At 37.0% G+C, this 14,975-nt stretch overlaps 1 protein-coding gene and 1 pseudogene across 4 annotated transcripts in view; one reads left to right on the top strand and one right to left on the bottom strand.

The window, feature by feature from the left end:
- boca (LDLR chaperone boca) overlaps positions 1–14,975 on the top strand; it is a 77,938-nt gene that overhangs the window by 44,393 nt on the left and 18,570 nt on the right. The gene's annotated exons all lie outside the window — the stretch shown is intronic.
- Positions 12,103–13,356, bottom strand: LOC148948205 (glycogen [starch] synthase pseudogene; annotated as a pseudogene).

Here is a 14,975-nt window from a genome sequence, read left to right as displayed (position 1 = left end):
AGTAATTTGGGCCTTACTACTAAAATTTGAGGGTATGTTGGGGGATACTGAAGAAAGCAAAAGGTGCTTCGTCCATGCTCCTACTATTGCTACTACTACGACTACGACAATTACTACTACTGAGGCTAATGGTATTACGGTGAAGCGTTCAAGGGACGTTGGACTAAATCAAGACACATTATGTGCATGTAATCTGTCAAAAGGGCTTATGAACAATGTCTCAGCGATGGCTTGAGCATTAAGTTGAAACTTTCAGAATTTGTTAAGGGAGATGTTGAACTAATCAAAAGGCACTGTACGCATGCTACTACTACTATTGCCCTTGCGATTACCGCTACTACTGAGGCTATTGGTATCAAGGTGGAATTCTCAAGAAGTGTTGAGGACGATGTTGAATTAAATCAAAACACACTATGTGCATGCAAGGTGTCAAAGGGGCATATAAGTAACATCTTAGGAACAGCTTAGATTATTAAGGCCGCTAACGCTAAGGGTATGAAGGTGAAAATTATAGAGGTTTCTGAGGGGTAATTTGAATTAAATCAAAGCACACTATACTAGAAGGTCATTAAAAGGGTCTATCAGCAATGTCTCAGAAATTGATTGGAATATTAAATTGAAACTTACAGGGCATGTTGTATGGGGATGTTGAATAACTATAAGGCAATATTGTTCTTGCTACTACTACTACTTTTGTTGCTAGTACTACAGCTACTATTGTTACTTCTGCTACTAAAGATAAAGGAATGAAGGTGAAACTTTCATGGAATGTTCAGAGGGGTATTGAGCTAAATCAATACACACTTTATCCATGCATGTTGTCAAAAAGGTGTATCAGCAATATCCCGAGAATGGTCTAGTGTGTTTTGAAATTTTCAGGGCATGTTAAGGGGGATGTTGAACTAGCAAAAAGGCACTATATAGATTAGGGTGAATTTGTCAGTGAATGTTGAGGAGGATGTTAGTAGGGACCTATCAGGAGGTATGACGCGAACACCATGCTGCCATCTACAATTGAGTCTAACGCCGAGCTTACATAATTTATTCAAGTATTATTGATCCACGAAGGGGGAAAGATTTCTGAGAACTTGAGTGCATAATCGAGGGGAGAGAATTTCTGAGAAATTGATTTGCATAATCGGCGGGGAATTAATGATCCATGAAAGGGGAATTAAGAAACATTATGGCTTCTTTGATCTTTAGGTCTGAGGGATAAATGGTCTTTAGTGACAGAGATAAATTGATATTCTATTTTTAAATATGGCTTCTCAGGTCTTTAGGCTTAGTGATAAATTAATATTCTATCGAAGCCATAATAGTGTAACTAACAACACCTTAGAGATGAAGAGATTAACGCGGGAATTTTTTCCTGGGAATTTCAAGTGTGACAGGGCACGGATGCCAAAACAAAAGGAACACGCAGAAATTACACAAGTTCCATTTGAACAGTGTTATAAAGTCTCCTACCCCAACCCCAGAGGGTCCCCATCCCCCCGAGCCCCCAAAGGCCCCCGGCCCCAAAGGCCTCCCGGGCCCCCAAAGGCCCCCGAGCCCCCAAAGGCCCCCCGGGCCCCCATTTTTTTAAAATACTTTTTTGAATCAATTTGTTTGTATATCTGGGTTGGTGTTTGCAAGTCCAAGTGTTTGCCTTTGTTGGTTTGTATGTCTAAATTGCGTGTCTTTCTCTTTTTACATATCTAAATCGATTTTTTTTCATGTATGGGTTGGTGTGTGCAAGTTCAAGAATTTGTCTGTGTTGGTTTGAGTGTATAAATTTCCTGTCATTCTCTGTTTGTGCGTCTGAATCTACTTGTTTGCGTGTCTGGGTTGGTGTTTCCAAGTTCAAGAATTTGTCTTTGTTGGTTTGTATGTCTAAAGTGCCTGTCTTTCTCTGTTTGCATGTCTGAATCTATTTGTTTTCATGTCTAGGTTGGTGTTTGCAAGTCCGAGAATTTGTATTTGTTGGTTTGAATGTCTAAAGTGCCTGTCTTTCCCTGTTTTTATGTCTGAATCTATTTGTTTGCATGTCTGGGTTGGTGTTTGCAAGTCCAATAATTTGTCTTTGATGGTTTGAATGTCTAAAGTGCCTGTCTTTCTCTGTTTGCATATCTGAATCTATTTGTTTGCCTGTCTGGGTTGGTGTTTGGAACTTCAAGAATTTGTCTTTGTTGGTTTGAATGTCTAAAGTGCCTGTCTTTCTCGGTGTGTATGTCTGAATCTATTTGTTTGCACGTCTGGGTTGGTGTTTGCAAGTCCAAGAATTTGTATTTGTTTGTTTGAATGTCTAAAGTGTCATGTCTTTCTCTGGTTGTATGTCTGAATCTATTTTTTTGAATGTCTGGGTTGGTGTATGCAAGTCCAAGACTCTTGTCAAGTCAAAATTTACTTAGCGTGGCGCGCCACGCTAAGTGAACCTAAATGAACCTAACGTGAATTCAGTTACTTGAAAAAAAGGGTGGTATTGTAGGTTGGCTGCAGGTGTCCGGGTGAAGGAAAAATCAGTTGTGCTGCCATCTATACCTTAATTAAAATAGATGGTAGCACTTGCTTTTCTTTGTTGGTTTGAATGTCTAAAGTGTCTGTCATTCTCTGTTTGTATGTCTGAATCTATTTGTATTCATATCTGGGTTGGTGTTTGCAAGTCCAAGAATTTGTCTTTGTTGGTTTGTATGTCTAAAGTGCCTGTCTTTGTCTTTTAGTATGTCTGACTCTATTTGTTCGCATGTCTGGTTTGGTGTTTGCAAGTCCAAGAATTTTTCTTTATTGGTTTGAAAGTCTAAAGTGACTGTCATCCTCAGTTTTTATGGCTGCATCTATTTGTTTGCTTGTCAGGGTTGGTGTTTGCAAGTCTGAGAATTTGTCTTTGTTGGTTTGAATGTCTAAAGTGTCTGTCTTTCTCTGTTTGTATGTCTGAATCTATTTGTTTGCATGTCTGGGTTGGTGTTTGCAAGTCCAAGAATTTGTCTTTGATGATTTGCATGTCTAAAGTGCCTATATTTCTCTGTTTGTATGTCTGAATCTATTTGTATGTATGTCTGTGTTGGTGTTTGCACGTCCTAGAATTTGTCATTGTTGGTTTGAATGTCTAAAGTGCCTGTCTTTCTCTCTTTGCATGTCTGAATCTATTTGTTTTCATGTCTGGGCTGGTGTTTGCAAGTCCAAGAATTTGTTTTTGTCGATTTGAATGTCTAAAGTGTATGTCTTTCTTTGTTTGTATGTTTGAATGTATTTGTTTGCATGTCTGGATTGGTGTTTGCAAGTCCATGAATTTGTCTTTGTTGGTTTGAATGCCTAAAGTGCATGTCTTTCTCTGTTTGTATGCGTGAGTCTATTTTTTTGCATGTCTGGATTAGTATTTGCAAGTCCAAGAACTTGTCTTTGTTGGTTTGAATTTCTAAAGTGCATGTCTTTCTATGTTTGTATATCTGAATTTATTTGCATGCATATCTGGGTTGGTGTTTGCAAGTTGAAGAATTTGTCTTTGTTGGTTTGAATGTCTAAAGTGACTGTCTTTCTCTATTTGTATATCTGAATCTATTTGTATGCATGTCTGGGTTGGTGTTTGCAAGTCCAAGAATTTGTCTTTCTTGGTCTGAATGTCTAAAGTGTCTGTCTTTCTCTGTTTGTATGTCTGAATCTATTTGTTTGCATGTCTGGGCTGGTGTGTGCAAGTTCAAGAATTTGTCTTTGTTGGTTTGAATGTCTAAAGTGCCTGTCTTTCTCGGTTTGTATGTCTGAATTTATTTGTATGCATGTCTGGGTTGGTGTTTGCAAGTCCAAGAATTTGTGTTTGTCGGTTGAATGTCTAAAGTGTCTGTCTTTCTCTGTTTGTATGTCTGAATCTATTTGTTTGCATGTCTGGGTTGGTGTTTGCAAGTCCAGGAACTTGTCTTTGTTGGTTTGAATGTCTAAAGTGTCTGTCATTCTCTGTTTGTATGTTTGAATCTATTTGTATTCATATCTGGGTTGGTGTTTGCAAGTCCAAGAATTTGTCTTTGTTGGTTTGAATGTCTAAAGTGCCTGTCTTTCTCTGTTTGCATGTCTGAATCTATTTGTTTGCATGTCTGGGTTGGTGTTTGCAAGTCCAAGAAATTGTCTTTGTTGATTTGAATGTCTAAAGTGTCTGTCTTTCTCTGTTTGTATGTCTGAATCTATTTGTTTGCATGTCTGGGTTGGTGTTTGCAAGTCCAAGAATTTGTCTTAGATGATTTGCATGACTAAAGTGCCTATATTTCTCTGTTTGTATGTCTGAATCTATTTGTATGTATGTCTGTGTTGGTGTTTGCACGTCCTAGAATTTGTCATTGTTGGTTTGAATGTCTAAAGTGCCTGTCTTTCTCTGTTTGTATGTCTGAATCTATTTGTATGTATGTTTGAGTTGGTGTTTGCAAGTCCAAGAATTTGTCTTTGTTGATTTGAATGTCTAAAGTGTATGTCTTTCTCTGTTTGTATGTTTGAATCTATTTGTTTGCATGTCTGGATTAGTGTTTGCAAGTCCAAGAATATGTATTTGTTTGTTTGAATGCGTAAAGTGTATGTCTGTCTCTGTTTGTATGCGTGAATCTATTTTTTTGCATGTCTGGGTTAGTGTTTGCAAGTCCAAGAAATTGTCTTTGTTGGTTTGAATGTCTAAAGTGCATGTCTTTCTCTGTTTGTATATCTGAATCTATTTGCTTGCATTTCTGGGCTGGTGTTTGCAAGTTGAAGAATTTGTCTTTGTTTGTTTGAATGTCTAAAGTGCCTGTCTTTCTCGGTTTGTATGTCTGAATTTATTTGTATGCATGTCTGGGTTGGTGTTTGCAAGTCCAAGAATTTGTCTTTGTCGGTTGAATGTCTAAAGTGCCTGTCCTTCTCTGTTTGTATGAGTGAATCTATTTGTTTGCATGTCTGGGTTGGTGCTTGCAAGTCCAGGAATTTTTCTTTGTTGGTTTGAATGTCTAAAGTGTCTGTCATTCTCTGTTTGTATGGTTGAATATATTTTTATTCATTTTTGGTATGGTGTTTGCAAGTACAAGAATTTTTCTTTGTTGTTTTGAATGTCTAAAGTGCCTGTCTTTCTCTGTTTGAATGTCTGATATATTTGTTTGCATGTCTGGGTTGGTGTTTGCAAGTCCAAGAAATTGTCTTTGTTGATTTGAATGTCTAAAGTGCCTGTCTTTCTCTGTTTGCATGTCTGAATCTATTTGTTTGCATGTCTAGGTTGGTGTTTGCGAGCCCAAGAATTTGTCTTTTGTTGGTTTGAATGTCTAAAGTGTCTGTCATTCTCTGTTTGTATGCCTGATTCTATTTGTTTGCATGTCTGGGTTGATGTTTGCAAGTTCAAAAATTTGTCTTTGTTGGTTTGTATGTCTAAAGTGTCTTTCTTTCTCTGTTTATATGTCTGAATCTATTTGTATGCATGTCTGGATTGGTGTTTGCAAGTCCAAGAATTTGTCTTTGTCGGTTGAATGTCTAAAGTGCCTGTCCTTCTCTGTTTGTATGTCTGAATCCTTTTGTTTGCATGTCTGGGTTGGTGTTTACAAGTCCAAGAATTTGTCTTTGATGGTTTGAATGTCTAAAGTGCCGGTCTTTCTCTGTTTGTATGTGTGAATCTATTTGTTTGCATGTCTGGGTTGGTGTTTGCAAGTCCAAGAATTTGTCTTTGTTGGTTTTAATGTCTAAAGTGTCTGTCATTCTCTGTTTGTATGTCTGAATCTATTTTTATGCATATTTGGGTTGGTGTTTGCAAGTCCAAGAATTTGTCTTTGTTGGTTTGAATGTCTAAAGTGCCTGTCTTTCTCTGTTTGCATGTCTGAATCTATTTGTTTGCATGTCTGGGTTGGTGTTTGCAAGTCCGAGAATTTGTCTTTGTTGGTTTAAATGTTCAAATTGCCTGTCTTTCTCTGTTTGTATGTCTGAATCTATTTGTTTGCGTGTCAGGGTTGGTGTTTGCAAGTCCGAGAATTTGTCTTTATTGGTTTGAATGTCTAAAGTGTCTGTCTTTCTCTGTTTGTATGTCTGAATCTATTTGTTTGCATGTCTGGGTGGGTGCTTGCAAGTCCAAGAATTTGTCTTTGTTGGTTTGAATGTCTAAAGTGCCTGTCTTTCTCTGTTTGTATGTTTGAATGTATTTGTTTGCATGTTTGAGTTGCTGTTTGCAAGTCCAAGAATTTGTCTTTGTTGGTTTGAATGTCTAAAGTGCCTGTCTTTCTCTGTTTGTATGTCTGAATCTATTTTTTTGCATGTCTAGGTTAGTGTTTGCAAGTCCAAGAATTTGTCTTTGTTGGTTTGAATGCCTAAAGTGCATGTCTTTCTCTGGTTGTATGTCTGAATCTATTTGTTTGCATGTGTGGGTTGGTGTTTGCAAGTCCAAGACTCTTGTCAAGTCGAAATTTACTTAGCGTGGGGCGCCACGCTAAGTGAACCTAAATGAACCTAAAGTGAATTCAGTTACTTGAAAAAAAGGGTGGTATTGTAGGTTGGCTGCAGGTGTCCGGGTGAAGGAAAAATCAGTTGTGCTGCCATCTATACCTTAATTGAAATAGATGGTAGCACTTGCTTTAGTAAAAAAAGATGAACCAATGCACGTAACTTAGTGTAAATTAACCCCAAAAGGTCAAATAATCTCCATGAAAATTACACTTTCAGATTCAGCATGTCGAAGAACACGCTTTCAGGTTCAGTATGTCGGAGAAACCTAAAAGGTCAACCCTAAAAGGGTAAGTTAACTCTAAAAGGTTAAAGAATCTCCTTGAAAATTACACTTTCAGATTTAGCATATTGGAGAACCCATGGTTTTGATGTTACCGTTCGTTCGCGCAAGTACGACACTGAAAAAATTCAAACCGACAAAGACAAATACTTGGACTTGCAAACACCAACCCAGACATGCAAACAAATAGAATCAGACACACAAACAGAGAAAGACATACACTTTAGACATTCAAACCAACGAAGACACATTCTTGGACTTGCAAACACCAACCCACACATGCAAACAAATAGATTCAGACATACAACCAGAGAAAGACATGCACTTTAGGCATTCAAACCAACAAAGACAAATTCTTGGACTTGCAAACACTAACCTAGACATGCAAAAAAATAGATTCAGACATACAAACAGAGAAAGACAGGCACTTTAGACATTCAAACCAACAAAGACAAATTCTTAGACTTGCAAACACCAACTCAAACATGCAAACAAATTCATTCAAAGATACAAAGAGAGAAAGACAGGCACTTTAGAAATTCAAACCAACAAAGACAAATTCTTGGAGTTGTAAACACCAACCTAGACATGCAAACAAATAGATTCAGACATAAAAACAGAGAATGACAGACACTTTAGACATTCAAACCAACAAAGACAAATTCTTGGACTTGCAAACACCAACTCAGAGATGCAAACAAATAGATTCAAACATACAAACAGAGAAAGACAGGCACTTTAGACATTCAAACCGACAAAGACAAATTTTTGGACTTGCAAACACCAACTCAGACATGCAAACAAATAGATTCAAGCATACAAACAGAGAAAGACAGGCACTTTTGACATTCAAACCAACAATGACAAATTCTTGGACGTGCAAACACCAACACAAACATTCATACAAATAGATTCAGACATACAAACAGAGAAAGACAGGCACTTTAGACATACAAATCATCAAAGACAAATTTTTAGACTTGCAAACACCAACCCAGACATGCATACAAATAGATTCAGACTACAAACAGAGAAAGACAGTCACTTTAGACATACAAAACAACAAAGACAAATTCTTGGGCTTGCAAACACCAACCCCGACATGCAAACAAATAGATTCAGACATATAAACAGAGAAAGACAGACACTTTAGACATTCAAACCACCAAAGACAAATTATCTGACTTGCAAACACCAACCCTGACAGGCATACAAATAGAGTAAGACATATAAACAGAGAAAGACAGGCACTTTAGACATTCAAACCAATAAAGAAAAATTCTCGGACTTGCAAACATCAACCCAGAAATGCAAACAAACAGATTCAGACATGCAAACAGAGAAAGACAGGCACTTTAGACATTCAAACAAACAAAGACAAATTCTTGAACTTGCAAACACCAACCCAGACATGCAAACAAATAGATTCAGACATACAAACAGAGAAAGACAGGCACTTTTGACATTCAAACCATCAAAGACAATTTCTTGGAGTTACAAACACCAACACAAACATTCATACAAATAGATTCAAACATAAAAACAGGGAAAGACAGGCACTTTAGACATTCATACCAACAAATACAAATTCTTGGACTTGCCAACACCAACCTAGACATGAAAACAAATAGATTCAGACATGCAAACAGAGAAAGACAGGCACTTTAGACATACAAACCAACAAAGACAAATTCTTGAACTTGGAAACACCAACCCAGACATACAAACAAATAGATTCAGACGTACAAACAGAGAAAGACATGCACTTTAGACATTCAAACCAACAAAGACAAATTCTTGGACTTGCAAACACCAACCCAGACATACAAACAAATAGATTCTGATATGTAAACAGAGAAAGACAGGCACTTTAGACAAACAAACCAACAAAGGCAAACACTTGGACTTGCAAATACCAACCCAGACATACAAACAAATTGATTCAAAAAAGTGTTAAAAAAAATGGAGGGCCCGGGGGCCTTTGGGGGCCCGGTGGGGGTCTTTGGGGGCCCGGGGGTCTTTGGGGGCCTGGGGGGATAGGGGCCCTCTGGGGTTGGGATAGGAGACCTTATAACACTGTTAAAATGGAACTTGTGTATTATAACGACCACAGGGTTTCACCCCAAATCATCTTCTAAATCATCTTCTAAAATCATCTTCTGAAGTGTCACAAACTGTTTCGCCCAAATCATCTTCTAAAATGTCTCAAACTGTTTCGCCTAAATCGTCTTATAAAATGTCTCCAACGGTTTCGCCCAAATAATCCCTAAACGTAATTTCTGCGTGTTCCTTTTGTTTTGGCATCCCTGCGCTTTCACACTTGAAATTCCCAGGAAAAAATTCCCGCGTTAATCTCTTCATCTCTAAGGTGTTGTTAGTTACACTATTATGGCTTCGATAGAATATTAATTTATCACTAAGCCTAAAGACCTGAGAAGCCATATTTAAAAATAGAATATCAATTTATCTCTGTCACTAAAGACCATTTATCCCTCAGACCTAAAGATCAAAGAAGCCATAATGTTTCTTAATTCCCCTTTCATGGATCATTAATTCACCGCCGATTATGCAAATAAATTTCTCAGAAATTCTCTCCCCTCGATTATGCAATCAATTTCTCAGAAATCTGTCCCCCTTCGTGGATCAATAATCCTTGAATAAATTATGTAAGCTTGGCGTTAGACTCAATTGTAGATGGCAGCACGGTGTTCGCCTCATACCTCCTGTTAGGTCCCTACTGATGTTGATCTACATCGAAACGCACTCCATCGATGCAAGTTATTAAAAGGGCGTAACAGTTATATCCTAGGAGCAGAATAGAGCATTAAGTTAAAATTTTCAGTGCATATGGAGGGGAATGTTGAACCAACCAAAAGGTACTATATGCATTTTGCTATTACTATTTTTACTGCTACTACAAAGCCTAAGGGTATTAAGGAAGAATTTTCAAGAAATTTTGAGGGGGTTGTTGAATTAAATTGAAACACGTTATGTGTATGCAGGCTGTCAAAAGGTCGTATCAGCAGTATCTCAACAACGGCTTTGAGTATTAGGCTAAAATTTTCAGGGGATGGCGTTGCGCATGTTGAACTAATAATAATAGACTGTGCATACTACTACAAATAGTAGTAGTGGTACTGCTAGTAGTAGCAGTTCGGTTACTGCTACTGCTATTAGTACTATTATTGTTAAGGCTGATGGTTTTAGTGTGGATTTTCCAGGGCTCTTGTGGACGATGTTGGGCTAAATCAAAGCAAAGTATGCAGTTCCTGAAAATAAATTTTCTTTTTTGAAATAATCTTTCGTTGTGTACTTATGTTCAAACGGACCTTACTTAAAAAACACGCCTTGTAATAAATCTAAAATTACTCTTTTTTAAATATAATAAATCCCAAATTACTAAGACTTTAAGGAATGCATAAATTTTTAACTGTCAATCCACATTTGAATTTTTTTTTTCAGTAATCTTGGTTATGATGGTGATTTTTTTCTCTTTTATCAATGTTGTGGGTAATAAAAATATATAGGTCCAAATAAGGATTATTTTTAATAAAGTGAAAATTATGTTCTGGTCTTTCGAAGGCTGGGGGGGGGGGGCAGCCCCACTCCTCTTGTTTTCCGCTTGTTTTGGGTTTCATATATTTATTGGTTATTATTTATATAGTTTTACGGTTGAAAAATTATTTGACGTTATTTTTGCTCGTATTTATTTACAAAAATGTCATTTTCGTAAGTATGACAAAAATCATAGTTACCATTGTGAATCAGCTTCAAATGGCAATATGTCTCATTTTAAAGTTTTTGTCAAAAGTGTTTTTGGGTTTTTGATGATAATGGGCCGTTGTTCGTTCTTTACTAGGTTGCAGCTATCGCTGTAATCATAAAAAACGTGGAGGAATTGTGTTAAAGCCAGTCTCCATTTGGCAGATTCTGCCATTCTGCCATCTTCCAGAAAAAGCAACGTCGAAGGTTGCAGTATCTGCAAACTGCCAAAACGGAGCCGGAATAGAAGTCTCCATTGAAATAACATTTGCAGATTGGCGGTGCAGATTTGCAGAATCTGCCATATTGAGAATGATTTGGGAAGACCTTTACTAAGAGAGAGAAAGGGCAAAATAGTTTCATCTAAATGTTTTCTTTCTCTATGAAAATTTGTATGCACTTACCTCCAGTTTTTTTCTCAAAAATAATTTTCTTAAGGGTACCCTCAGCACCCCAACATTTACCCATGTCGTGAATTGGAGGACAAAAAAAGCAAGTTCAGTCAGTCATTGAATTAGGCAAGCAATATTGACACAGAGTTGAAAGATATATGTTAAACAAAGTTAGTAACAAAAATAATGACTTGGTTCTGCTTACATATTAGTCAATATGTTAGTCAATTATATATTAGTCAATTAGTCAATCATAACACACTCTGGGATTTATTGGCAAGTTGTATGAGTTCTTTTTTGTCATCAACTTCAGCAAAATCACGCGCTGGGGATTGCTCTAGGAAATTGCTACATATTAAAAGCTGTTTAAATTACATATTAAAAGCTACTTATATAAAAGCTACCTAATATTGAAAATAAAATCAATTTTGACAAAAAAACTACATCTTCGTATTTAAGATTTCGGATTACAATCGGCCGAGTTTTCTGTGTGTTATTTGTAACCATGGTTGCGTGGCATTTCAGACGAGAATGAGCATACATTAATGCTATCTTTGAACAGCTATGGGTATTAACTTGAAATCAACAAAAAAAGCTAAAATTTAAAGTAAATTCAACAAAAGAATTCCTTGTCATCTCATCGTAAACAACTGAATCACGTTTTTAGTGGCGTTTTCCCCCTGGTAATTTAAACTTTTATCGTGGTTGCAGTAATATATACAACCTAGTAAAGGGCACCAGGGCCCATAGTAACCAAAAATTTAACAATTGGTTTAAAAAAAACTGTCTAGTGATAAAAAAAATCGCCATGTGTAGCTCATTCAGGAATAGTAACTATTACTTAGATTAATCTATTAGATTAGATTGGAACTATTACTTAAATGGTAAAAGTTTGTTGCAAAAACAAATCAGATATGACGTTTCGACTGGTGCATATAGCCAAGTTGTCTGATTAGTAGAAAACATTGTAAACAAAATGGTGTCGAGAGAACTATCCAAACAGGAGAAAACCCGGGAAAAGTATCATCGAAGCCAAGTAATCGAAGTTTAAGTCACAGAGCATATCAAAATAAGAGGAATGTAAGAAAAGTAGAGAAAGATTTAAAACAAGAACTAAGGACGTGTGAAGTGGAGGCCATGTATAAAATTGCTGAAGATCTTGAAGATGCAGCCAGAAGGCGTAATATTAAAATGCAGTATTGGCATGTTAAAAAAATTACATATCCTATAGAACTGCAAAATAGCCTACGAAAAATTTTACGATGGACTTTTATCGCATAAAGTTTTCGAAGCACTTTCATAAACGTTTTCATCTTTAAATGACAGCTCTGGAAAGACTTCACGAAGAGACAACTGCCTTGCTTTTCTATAGGATTTAAACAGAGTTCGCCAGTCAAGAAGGTCACTTAGACATCCAGTATGATTGCGCTGACTGATTCTTTGTTTAAATGTCAAACCTACGACATCTTGCATATAGTCAGTAAGTTCAGATAGTGATATATCAGGAGAAATAATACGGCGATCTACAATGTATACGCCATAACTCCTTGGATTGTCTATATGCTTAGCCATAAAACTACCAAACCCTGAAAGGTTCGTTGTCACACAGGGGGCACCCCTGACAGTGCATTCGGCGGGGGTATATCCCCATGGTTCATAGTAACTTGGGAAGACCCCAAGATCACAGCCGCATACAAAATCTTCATAATGTAGTCCAAAAAGGGGGCTAGTAGGTGACAGAAATTCAGGGTGAAAAATTACTTTCACGCGGTCACTATCATTGTTAAATAGCTGGCAACGCCTCAAGTTTTTAAGAACAGGGTCAGCATGGTCATCGATAACATTATGGGTTGTAATTGGAGGCAGTGATGACCGCTGGCAGGCAAAAATACAACGCTTCAGTAGGATAATGTCGTCCTTTGAGAGGAGTTCGTCGTTTGCTGAAAATCTGCCACGAAGACATGCTTCATATATTCTTTTCCTGATATGCTCCTGAACAAGATGAACAGTGTCTCTTAAATTTCTAGACATTGCTTGTCCCCGAAGACTTTCAACATTGTAGCTGTTAGTTAGAGATGGGAGTATCAAAAAAGCGATCACAGTCTTATCTGACTTAGATTCTTTCATGTTGCTGTTAAGTTGAGCCAAGCTTTCTATAAAGAGATCTACTCCTTTATTACTAAACTCGTATCTGCCAGCAATGAAAAAATATAAAGTCTTATTAAGGTCAAAATTAAGTTGGCCATAAAAATGTCCACGAGCGAACTTATGTATTTTTTCTTTGCTTACAGCATGTAAGTTATGAGATTCGTTAAGTTCATCTGAATACGACTTCACATTCAAACCATTTGGGGTTATGATATCAGGTAATCGTTTCAGCATTTGTTTAGCTTCCACTGCTGTAATTTCCGACACTGTTGTAAATACGTGGGCTAGGTCAGGATTTCTCGTAATTTTTGTTCCAATCAAACCTATGACAAAGAGCTTCCCATTCTCTTTGCTATTGACCATATAAGGTGTACGTGCATTGTGCAGATTTTTGGCGGAGTATTTATTTGCAGTCCTGAAAATAAATGCTCCGCGTTTTAGCGGTTTAATGAAAGACAAAAAAAAGTTTGCTCCAATTCAATAGCTGAGATTCAGCTTTACCCGTCTACAATTACATTTTTGAAGTTTGCTTTACCTTTTTTTCATATTGAAAAATAGTCTGAAAATACATCCTATTTTTAAATAAGTTTAGATGATTCTCTCAGAAGTAACGTCATAATCTGTTTCGGTTAACGTTTTAAGCTCACCTGCAGCTATGGGTTGTCAGCATCAATTGTTCTGCTGAGCAATATTTCAACCAGTTTCTTGCCGTTTTGGTTTGAAATAGGGTTGTTTGAACTGATATTAGACTTAGTGTAGGAAGAATAATATTACCAGGTAGGTATGACTTGGTCAACTTCAGGACGAGAATTTGGGACGGACGCTCCAATAACAGTAGATTAATAAAAGGAAGAGTTTAGAATCTGATAGTTTAGAAGGGGGGTAGAATGATTGTACGGAATGAGGTTTGGAAAGAAAACAGTTTGCAAAGTTGTGTTACAAAGAAATAAAGTATAACAAAGCTAAATAAAAGAAATAGTTATAACAGAACTATTTGACGGTTTGTAAGTGAGATAACCAGTTTGGACACTACCTTCAGTTTTCCGCAAATGGGACAGACCGAAAAACCCCAAACAATCCCCCTCGGAAGTTCGAAGCGCCGACCACGGTGCAAGGAAAGACCCATTAGGGAGCAATCTGAGGTGGGAGAGAGAAGTGTTATTGATGAAAGTTAGAAATGCAGTTAGGGAAATGGCTTTGGGTTTGATAAAAGTGGGAAGTAGGAAAGTAAGGAAACTAGAGAAGTTTCTATAATATGAGTTAAGGAGATGTTAAACGAAAGCTCTTGGTAAAACTGCTGAAGATCTGGAAGATACAGCCAGTTTGCATAATCGCAAGATATTGTATAGGCATGCTATGAATTGTAAAACTATGATTTAAGTTGTTGGAAATAATATAGAAAAGAATAGCAAAGCTTTTGACAATTTAGAAATAAAGTATGATGTATAGTTAGGAGAAGTTGAAAATAATCCTAAAAAATTGAAAATTAATAAAACTTCAGGAGCTAATAGTATGGTATGACAGTTCTGAAACATGATGGTCAAGTAGTCAGAAAATCCAGACAATTATGAATGCTATTCTTGATTCAGGGAAAATAACGTTTCCCTTGACGTATTACAGGATTCCTTCTACTTATTCTGCACATAACGTTGCTGTAGAAAAACTGTGCAGGCATGGTTGTTGTAGTAGGAAATATGACACCATCATTATCTCAGCTACCTAAGAAGCCGATTTGGACTTTTGTTTTTCATTTCATTTTTTTTTTTAGATTACAGTAGAAAGGCTCTTGGCAGACTAAATGTATCACAGTCAGAGTTTCAGTTTTTATCGTTTCGGGGCTAAAGTTAAGATCAAAGCAAATCGCTGCCTTTAGACTAAATTATTTATAAATGGCTTCCGATATCCACCCCATTATGGCTGCAGCAGTAGCTGCAATCTAGTACCGAGCAAACCCAGCAGCCAATGTCAAAAGTTTGGTAGAG

This window comes from Artemia sp. Qi Xiang Cuo, chromosome 9 (assembly GCF_049724085.1).
Source record: "Artemia sp. Qi Xiang Cuo chromosome 9, ASM4972408v1, whole genome shotgun sequence".
Classification (NCBI taxonomy): domain Eukaryota; kingdom Metazoa; phylum Arthropoda; class Branchiopoda; order Anostraca; family Artemiidae; genus Artemia; species Artemia sp. Qi Xiang Cuo.
Note: the sequence above shows the minus strand (reverse complement) of the source record. Positions and strands in the feature narration are given on the sequence as shown.